This window comes from Chiroxiphia lanceolata, chromosome 4, assembly GCF_009829145.1.
Source record: "Chiroxiphia lanceolata isolate bChiLan1 chromosome 4, bChiLan1.pri, whole genome shotgun sequence".
Lineage (NCBI taxonomy): Eukaryota > Metazoa > Chordata > Aves > Passeriformes > Pipridae > Chiroxiphia > Chiroxiphia lanceolata.
Genome location: NC_045640.1, coordinates 26372494 through 26382749, shown reverse-complemented (window position 1 = coordinate 26382749; position 10256 = coordinate 26372494). Strand labels below are relative to the sequence as shown.

The following is a 10256-nucleotide window of genomic DNA, read 5'->3' as shown; positions in this document are numbered from 1 at the left end:
CTGAGTTCAACTGCACTGAGGAAGTAATTTTAGCTACATTCTGTATTGTGACATAGAAATGTCCTGAAGATATAGTTATCAAATATGCCTCAGATCTAGTTTCTCTAGACCTGTTTCTCAGGTCTGTTCTTACTAGAAGTTCCCAAAGAGGATAATGTCTTTTTCTTGGACCAATTAAAGTTGGAGGTGCAATAATGTTGCCACTGACAACCTTAGTAGACATTCTTTATAAAGCCACTCATATAAACATATTCAAGATTTATTAGAAAATTAAGACACCAAAGAGGTGTACTGAGGCCCACAGCTATTTTGCAAGTAATTTGCAGTATCAAAAATTGTTACTGTCTTGTAATTGATTTTCAGGGATTCATCAGCATGTGCTTCTTTCCTTTAAAACACTTTATTTACACCACTATACTGTCACTCATTCATGAAGGTGCCATTAAACCAGAGTAATTGGAAATTACTCAGGCTCCATCAGTGTAATAGACTAAGGCAAAGATCTTAATTCAGGGTTATTTTAATGCTTCATTGCTGAGCGAAATGTGTAAGAACTCAACTAAAATACCAATCCTCATGTGTAGTGATCAATTTTAAGTCATGAAACATACTAAAGAACACAGAAAGAGGCACAGATGCTGCTCTCAGTCCTCTCAGGGTTACTATCGCTCCCTGCAGCAGAGAAGAGATGCTCCCTTGGGATGATGATGCTGGCTGGCAGCTGTCTTTCAGATGGCCAACAGAGATGTCAGTCAGATGCTGCCTTGAACAGGAGATGGTCTGGTCCATTTAAGAAGATACGTCATAAATGCAAAGGCCTTTAAGTCACTCCTGACATGGTAGGCTACACAAGTCAGTAATACAGCTGGTAACAGCTGTAAAAAGGAAACATTGAGGAACATTTCATGTTTTACCAGCTCACATTTTGAAGATATTTGCAATCACTAACACTTTTTTCTTTTTTTTCCCATCTTTCAAGACAAATTTAATTGCAACATGAGGGGAACAAATATTTCTAATCACACACCAGAGGCAGAGGAAAAAAAGACAACAAAACACCAGTCTTTTAACACAAACTTTGGAAGAGAGTATTGCTATAAACAAAGCATACATACCTGCACTAAACCTGCCTTGTAGTCTGAACTATATTGTACATTTACTGATCAGCTTTAGACTTACAGAATCTCACTACAAAGCCTTGAGGGAGGGTAGAGTAGATATTCTTCCTTGTATGTTCATTAGCATGTATTGGCTTTTCTGAACATATATAAAAAACTGTATTAGAGAACAGAAAAAGAATTCAAAATTTTCCAGAATCATTGACTTTTATGGTCAAAAATAATGAAAAAAGCACATAAAAATAGAAATGACAAAAAAATGGCAAATTAAACACATGTAGTGTGCATTCTTTGGGCTCATGCCATTCTACTACATGGTGCACTTAGTGACCATACTTCAGTATTTAGAGGTTCCTGATTCCCTACAAGTATGCTGCTGGGGGCTAGGAAACATCCAGGGAAGGTACAGGGAATCAGATCTGCATTCTCTTGCTGTAGACCCTCACCTGGTCCCAGAGCGCTGCAGGATGCTGTAGGAATGTTGAGGAACTTGTGCAATACTTCAAGGTAGACAAGTACAAAAATACGGCACTGGTAAATCTGACTGATAGGCAGCTAATTGTGATTAGCTTTATATGATGCAAGTTAAGTTATAGTTTGATAGCTGTTAATTGTGGTGTGCATTTTTCTTTGCTCTTTATACAGAAAGATATGTGTGCAATAAATGTACATAAAAATTTTTTGGAAGTAGAAAAGGCAACTGAAAACATCAGTGACAAATATGTGTGGCATGTTTTCTTTTTTCTCTAAAAACTTCTCACTAAAATATTTTCTCATCCTCCCTATCAAGTCAAATTGTGATGTTTTGTGAAAGAAGTCACAATAAAACTGTGAAAATGGAGTTTTCCTTGTAGTATGGCCAGTCTTTACCTGTGATAAGCATTAGAGAAAATTCAGATAAAGGTGTTTGAGAGCATCATCTTTGAGTGTCTTTTACCTTTATTCTTCCAAAAGTTTGTAAAATCTCCATCACCCTGCTATTTCCAACCCCAAATACTGTCCTAATAACACCATTACATTTCTAACAGTTTTGTATAGCCACTGTTACAATACAGTGCATGACGTACAAAAAGCAAGCGATTTCTTGTAAATGCTACTGTGAACATTTACCAAGCTGTAGGTAACCCTTGGTCTCAAAGTTTCAAACTGCAAGTGCGTCTGACTTGAACTCTTGATTAATCCACTCAAAACAAGAGAAAAAACTAGATTTCCTAATGAAATTTTTCCAAACTAGGAACCAGTAGAGCTGTACAGGCTCTTGTGAACAAGTATCTACATAATTTTTTTTTCCTCTCTCTGCTTATACACGTTGCTTTATGTGCAAAGGGAGAGTGAAAAGTCACACAATACAATTATCAGTTATTTCCAAATACTTGTAAAGCTGGGTGAATGAAGGGAATAAAGGAAAGGAGAGGAAAAGGAGGGAAGTATGGAGTGGAGAAGGAAATGGTGGACAGAAAAAGAAAACAGTTTGTACCTTGGCCAATGGAATGCAGAATTCAAAACAAAACAGAAATTAAAATAATATAATGCCCTCTCTGTAATGCAGAACTGTGACTTTTGCTGGGGGTAGGCAGATGTGAATGAATTGAGGAGAACAGGAGGCAAGGAAAGAACAGTATTTGCCATAGGTTTGTATAAGCCTAAAATAATGGAGATCTCAGTGTACTGAGAGACCTCAATGTCAAGGGAAGCATTACAGTGCATAAAGGTAAAACTTTTGTGGTGGGGGAAAAAAAGCTTTTCCCCTGGAGTTATAAAATGGTAACCCCCCAAGGGGTGGTGACCCTTTGGGTTGAGCCAATGAGCGCTCCTGCAAAACATAAACATATCACCCAGACCGGGAAAGAAGGGAGTAGTTGTAGTTGTTGTTGGAGAAGAAGGAGCCATGTTCTAAGGCACGACGAAGGGGCCCAGAGCCCCGTTGGGGGCTAGGCCCCCATCCCCATCCCCTGGCTGGGGGGCTGCAGGGACTTGGAACAGTGTTAGACTGGGCTAAGTATCTGTAGCTGAGAAGCTGGGAGTTTTTTTCTCTACTGTGAGCAGCAGACGGAGCAGCGGCAGAAGCAGTACTGACCGGAGAAACGGTGGCAGAGAGCCAGAAGAAGATAAGGAGCAGCAAAACAAGCATGCAGCCAAGCAGGAAGACACAGAGTTGTCTGAAAGAGAAAGAGAGCTGGCACAGAGCAGGACTAATCTCTATGGACAGAGTTTCGGGGTAAGAACTAAGACAAACTCCCCAAAACCCCTTGGAGACCCCTCCTAGAGAGGAGAGGTAGTGGATTTCTGCTTGAGAGGAATCTTGGGGTGCAGCATGCACTGCAGAGAGAGAGCTGAGAAGTTCAGGCGTCCTGGAGCTGGACTGGGACTGCCGAACGGAATGCGGAGGAGGGCTTCGCCCCACCCTCCCGGCTGCTGCTGCCAAGCGAGTAGTTTTGAGATAGAGCACGGGAGCTCTGCAAGGGAGCTTGAATCCCCCAACAATAGGGACCGTCACGAAGACTCCTGCACTTCGTGATATGACGTGGTGAAGTGACCTTTGTCCCGGTGAACACAGCCCACTGAAGAGAAAGACCCTTGCTTGGAGTCAAAGGGCCAAGAGGGGCTTGGAGACCTCCCTTGTGTGTAATGATAAGAGGTCCAGCTACAGCTGCTGCATGGAAGAGAGAGAGAGAGAGACTGCTGTCCTAGAGAGACTGCTGCTCTGACAGTGGAAAGGATCTCTTCCTTCTTCCCTCCTGGACTTTTATTTGGAGGGAGAAGAGATTTGATCCATTGTAAATACTGATTTATCATAGGAGAGATAGTTAAGATTATGTATATGATGTATTTTAATATTTATTTGTACAGGGATTGTAATATAATTCCCTTCCCCCCATATTGAGTCTTGTGTTGTGTTTGGAAAACCCATCGCACACTGGGTTGAGATGTGGGAGGAGGGCTTGGACTCGGGAATTGGATTTTGGGGCTCTCAAACCACGACAGCTTTACAAGCAATGTTACAAATTTGAAATTGCTCTGCAAGTCCCAGTGCCTAAATGAAACCCCAAAATGAGCTCACATGCTTATATCCTATATATATAATATATGCCATGGAGAGTCAGTGTACCTTTTTGAAATTTAACAAAAGAAAGGAAAACCCACAGTGAAATAAGTCATAATAAAGTTCTTGGCAGGGAACCAAAGGAGATTCATTTTTAAAGGCCATGAATGTAATTTTTCTAAATTCCCTTGTGGGCTAATGAGGAGATTTTAGAAGAAAAAACCCAAAGGAGTTTCAGGGTATACCACAGAGAAGGTGCACTACATTTTTCAATGTATTGTCCAAAACCTATTGTCACACAACACTAGGTCCAAGCTAGTTTCCCTAATGTATAAACATGGTATAAGCCTATTGTAGCCATTTGGAGTTGGCTCCCCACCAAGTCCCCGAACCACACCGAACGTTTTTCCCTCTCCCCCGTCTTTTGAAGGAGAGGGAAAAAGAGGAAAAAAAAAACCCAAAAAACCTGAAATAGATTGAACTAAAGCAATATATATATACATACAATTACAGAACTATATATATACAAGAAAAGAGAACCCCAACACCCCAAACTAAAACAGTAAAGCAGATGTATGCAGATATACACAGTTAATAGCGAGCTAACAAACAAAAGAATCTTAATACTTTCCTTAAGAAAGTAGAACTGCGCCATCGGACCTCCCCTCCCGAGTTGGCAAAACAACAGGCCTCACAGGCCTCACCCCCACATGAGCAAGACTGGCCACAGAGACCTGCTGTCTTCAAGTCCAGCGGAAGAGAAGAGGGAAGAAACTCCCCTCTCCTTCTTATTTTTACTCTTGCTTATGTAAAAAGTAGAATGGAATACTGGGATATGGCACTTCCTTGTTTCCACCTGGTTGCTAAGGAAGGCCTAACACCAAACCATCACAGCCTAAAGATACTAAAACAAAGCAAATAATGAATAATCCAAATACGTTAAGCAGATAAAGTACTTCCTATATAATATCTTGGGCTACCAACCACTGGTACCTAACGTTTTCCAGCAGAGTAAGGACATAGAAGTCTTGAGATTTTCCTGCATATCTACAAGGTTATTGGTAGTGACTCCGCTTAATTATTCTGTCAAGTTTTCTTTTTAGTTCAAGACAAGAACATTAGTTGAATTGTCATATAAATACATGTACTGATACTCCTTTTACTATACACTGTGTATTAAAGGCATTCTTCTAAATTGTCCATTTCAGTGCATCACTACCTGTGTGACTTGGGTGAGATTAACCATCAGTAAAATATTCAAAGGGGGTTGAAATCAGTCCTAATGTACTGAGCTGATTTAGAGGATTGTGGATCTGGTCCCAAATCAATAATCGCTAAAAAAGAAAAAGGACATGCAATAGACTTTTCACTTTGAAAGACCAAGAAAATCTTCCAACCTTTTCTGTGTATGCTTCTGACCCCTGGTCATGTCCAACTTCTTAGGGCTTATATGTTACTCACATGCCTTGGTTTTCCCAGAAAAGAAATAATCACATGACCAAGACTGAGAGTATAGCTACATTTTAACAAGGTTTTCTCTCTAGATTCACATGGAAATAGAAACATACATTGCAATATATGCTTAAAATCAGGTTAGACATATATTACATTATATCATGGCATATATTATGAAGGAATTGTTTTCTCTTTCTAATTATAAAATAAACTGAATGCTACATTATGGTATCTTTTTTTTAGTTCTGCTATAGTGTGTGAGATTTTTTTATTACCATCAAGTATTTAAGTAGCTGCACCTCAACATTTTTTCTTCAATATTTGACTCCTTCCCCTGTTCAAGTCTTTCTAAAATACTAATGAATAAACTATGTTACTCAACACAGTACTTGATTCTGTAGTCTGTAAGAAACTCTTATAAGTATTAAAACCAAGGCACCTATGTTTAGTTCAATATGCTTTAGCCAAGCAAGAGGGAGGTCTTAAAGTCCAGAGAAGGTTTGACAAAAACCAGGATTAGCATATCCATCAGTCTGAAATTGTCAGCCAATGGAACTTGAAATAAATAATAGAATTAATTGGATGAAAAAGAAATTACTAGAAAAAGGTGGTCTTTTCAGAGCCATGGAGAAAACAGGGCTGAGTCTTTCTCCATCTTTGGGGTTAGGGTAGAGAAAAGAGGATGTATCACTGCATTTAATTTTGCAATTGCTGAAGGGGAAGCTAATGTTATGCACTTGTGAGGCTGCTTTTTATTTATTCTTTTTAGCTGCAAAATAGAATTACCAATTTGATAAATGCTCTGTTTGGATGGAATATAAGGTTTTCTTGAGCGTACAGAATGTTATCTTACTCATTTTAGCACTAGTCTCTAGCTTTATCTGAGAAACAGTATCTTGGATCAGAATACATTGTTATTATTAATAAGAAAAAATATAAAGGGCAGTATCATTAATTTACCAAGGAGTAAACTGGTATATGGTTTCACATATCAGATTCAAACAGACAAGCATATATTGTTTGCAGATAACAACCTCTTACAAGCAATTTCTGAAAAGCAACTTCGGAACAAATTAATTGTAGCAAAATCCCTGATAGATTTCTTACAGCTTCTATTTAATAGTTGATCACCAGATCACTCCTTCGTACATCAAAGCTCTCTATGTCACGTGGCCTTGCCCTGACTGCACATCTGGGTGAGACAGGGGGCATTCCCCTTCCCAGCTCACTCTGCTCCCTGCTATCCCTGTGGGGCAGAGCTAAGCAGAGCAGAAGGACTCACCACTCCTCTCAGACTTCAGCCCACCAGACCAGCAATGTTACAAGGACCTGCTGAACTCTCTGGCATATAACCACAAAGTCAAACAAATCAGACACAGTTAGGCCCACTTAAAGTAATATAAATAATCCTATAAATGACTCCGTAGCTAGTAAACCTCGAAAGCTCTCCAATGTGCTTGGGGGCTGAGTTAATTTTGAACCTAGCACAGTAAGAAGGCCCTCTTGCTTTCCCTTAGAGCACTGGCCCCAAATGGAAAAGCAGGGCTGGAATTCTGCCATGACCAGACTGAGAGGAAACGTAGAAAGAGCAATACCTAATCTAAAATTAGTGAAGTACGAGGCAACAAGGAAACAAAATCAAAATTAGAAAGAGAGGGAACCAGGGTTAAAATAAATTTCTACTGGGGAGTTCCTAACAAACATCATGTTTAAGAAATTAATCAATTTGTAGCAAAACAAAAAGAAGCAGAAATCTCCAGTGAAGCTCTGGAAAGAAGCAGTTTTTAAGAAGTTTGTAGAATAATATGGGTGCAATTCAGACTTTAAAAAAAAATTCAGGGTGGATATCAGAAGTATCAACAGAAAACACAGAAACCATCTTTGCAGAGTCAGAAGGTGAGACATAACAGGTGAGCATATGCTCAGAAAACTATAGAAACACAGGGCTTTTCTGGACTGGCGAACACTAAACTACCTGCCTGAAAATACATAATTGCTGTTTCGCTCAGCCTCTCTATAGATCTGCACTCTGCAAGGATACCAACACTCCAGACAGTTGATTCTACTTTTCAGCTCCATGAGTTCTTTATGAGTCTACTTATCTGCAGAGCTTTTGAAATGCAGGGCTAGAGATATTAAATTACACTTTGGAAAAAAATATATATTTCCCATTCCCATGTAGTTCTAAAGTGCTGAAGATACAGAGCTCTCAGTGAAAGTCTCACTTGAAAAATGTACACATTTGTCTTGGAAAGAACTTTTCCTCTGTTTCAATCTCTCTAAAATGGTGGATGTACTAGAGAAACATAAGAATTGTTCACTGACCTGTGGAGGTTTATCCTATTTGTTTAGCTCTTCTCCTATTATTATAAATGGTGCTGTCAAAAGCCTTCCTGTGAAAATATAAGTAGAACATAGGCAAAAAAGAATGTTCTGGGCACCGTATGACAAATACCAAACTGAAAACAGAACTTAAAACAAAACACAACATCTCATTCTTTCTAATAACACACATTTATTTACTCAGGACAGATTTTTCAAGGGAATAAAAGACAGCTCAAATTGAAAAAAAACTATTTTGAAAAACTATACATCACGTAGCTGTACTGCTAGCATACTGGTATGTCTGTCAGAACTGTATCTGGAGACTCATGTGACTGAAATGGAGCCAAAAAACCCAGATATAAAAGTCTGGGCAAACATTGCAAGTAAAAAGGAAATTTAGGAATATTTTAGAAGACATCAAATGCCAATTACTTAACATTATTTTTGTTTCAGATCTCTGTAACCTGCATGCATTTAAAAATCAAGATAAATGCATTAATCAAATCTTGATTATAAAGCAGAAGGACTTTTTTTCATAAGTCACCAGATGGGAAAACATGCAATGTCATATATTCTGTACCTCTGCATGAAGAAATCTGCTTTATTTTGTTTGAAGGACTGAACTGCTAAATTTGCTTACTCTCCACAGCTGTTTTTCTCCAGAAGGAGAGGCTGTTAAGTAATGGTAGAAACGAGCTGAAAAGCACGGAATCAGAATAGCTAGTCAGCCTTGTGTATGGCTGATTATGTGAGAAGGAGAAAGAAAAAATAAGAATGGATGTCTTTGTACTTTTTTGTTATAAGAAACAAAGTAAAGCATGATTTGTATTAGGACTTTTGTACTTGATTTGACTGCAATTTAAAAGTGATTCTGAGATCATGGCAATCTAAATATAGAGATATTTACTATAGATGAAAAGGATTTATTTTTAATCTGACGCAAAACATAAGAGCATGGAAAAAGATTTAATTTACAGCATTCATAGACTCAAGCTGCCGTGCATGTGGTAAAGATTAAATACTTGAATAAAGACTGTTAAATTAATACCTTTGATAATACCCTTAAAATTACTATGAATCAAAAATATTTGCACTAACTACTTGATATTTGAGATATCATTAAGACACAGAAGTCTTGATACCTTTTCTCATGGGTGAATTTCAAGTATAAGATGGTTCTTGAGTTTACTGATGGAAAATACAACTTTAATTCACTCAAATGGATAATAGATATGTATCAGTGTTGTGATTTAACCCCACCCAGCTGCCCACCCTCTCCTTACCAGCAGGATCCAGGAGAGAATCAGAAGAGTAAAAGCCAGAAAACTAGTGGGTTAAGGTAAAGACAGTTTAATAGGGAGAGCAAAACCTGTGCTCACATGCAAAGCAAAACAAGGAATTAATTCACTGCTTCCCATTGGCAGGCAGGTGTTCAGCCATCTCCAGGAAAGCAGGGCCCCATCCCACATACTGGTTACCTGGGAAGACAAACAGCATCACTCCAAACATCCCTCCTTCTTCCCCTCCTGCTATATATACTTAGCACGAGGTCATAGAGTATGGAATGTCCCTTTGGTCATCTTTTAATTTCATTGACTCTCCTGCATATATCCCCACTGATTGCATATATTCCCACTGATTACAAATGGAGCCTTGAATAGCTGGTTCAGCCTTAAGTTTAAATTATAAACAACTGGTAATAGATAAGACTTAATGACAGATCCATTCAAAACATTAATATCTGGCAACAATAATTTCTGGAAAAACATTGTCACAGTTTCGTCTGTTTAGGTAAGCCTGGCATCATTATCACTATGGTCTTAAGGTTTGATAGACAGTAAACGAGTTTAGTACAGTCCTTTTGTTTTAGTTTTTCAAATGATCATTTTGAGCTGTACAAAGAGGAGGCATTGTTTGACTGCTTAAAAACGATGAGTTTAATCAAACAATACATGAACATTCCCAGTAGCCTACCACAGTTAGAAATATAACAGTAAAACTAAGAAAACTTTTATGAATGGAGAAAAGATGCATTGATAGAACTCCTGACCCACTAGGGGTGTGAGATCATCAGCTATCTCCTCCAAAGGATCTCAGGAGGGGGTGGATATTTAAAAAGTTCCCAAAGAGCTTTGTAAAGGTTGTGTAAGGATTGTGGGCTATCAAATTCCTGAGCAAGCATATAGGGTTTCAGGGAGAAGCTTAGTAAGTCTCCTTAGTTTTGCAAGGATTGAGGAGAGCTTCAACATACTTCTGGGGAGATTTTATAGCCTTGTGTGACTGTTAAATCTAGAGACAAAGAAGTCCACCAACTT

The 10256-nt window shown here is 38.6% G+C and overlaps 1 long non-coding RNA gene across 2 annotated transcripts; it reads right to left on the bottom strand.

Annotated features, from left to right (window-relative positions):
• Nucleotides 1-321: 321 nt before the first annotated feature.
• LOC116786013 lies at nt 322-8631 on the bottom strand. Of its 2 annotated transcripts, XR_004356796.1 has the most exons (5): nt 8522-8631; nt 7942-8009; nt 6899-6957; nt 5559-5626; nt 322-875 (listed from the first exon to the last, which is right to left on the bottom strand). It is a non-coding gene; the product is annotated as an uncharacterized LOC116786013 (long non-coding RNA). The 2 variants fall into 2 exon arrangements; XR_004356795.1 differs by lacking the exon at nt 6899-6957.
• Nucleotides 8632-10256: the final 1625 nt, after the last annotated feature.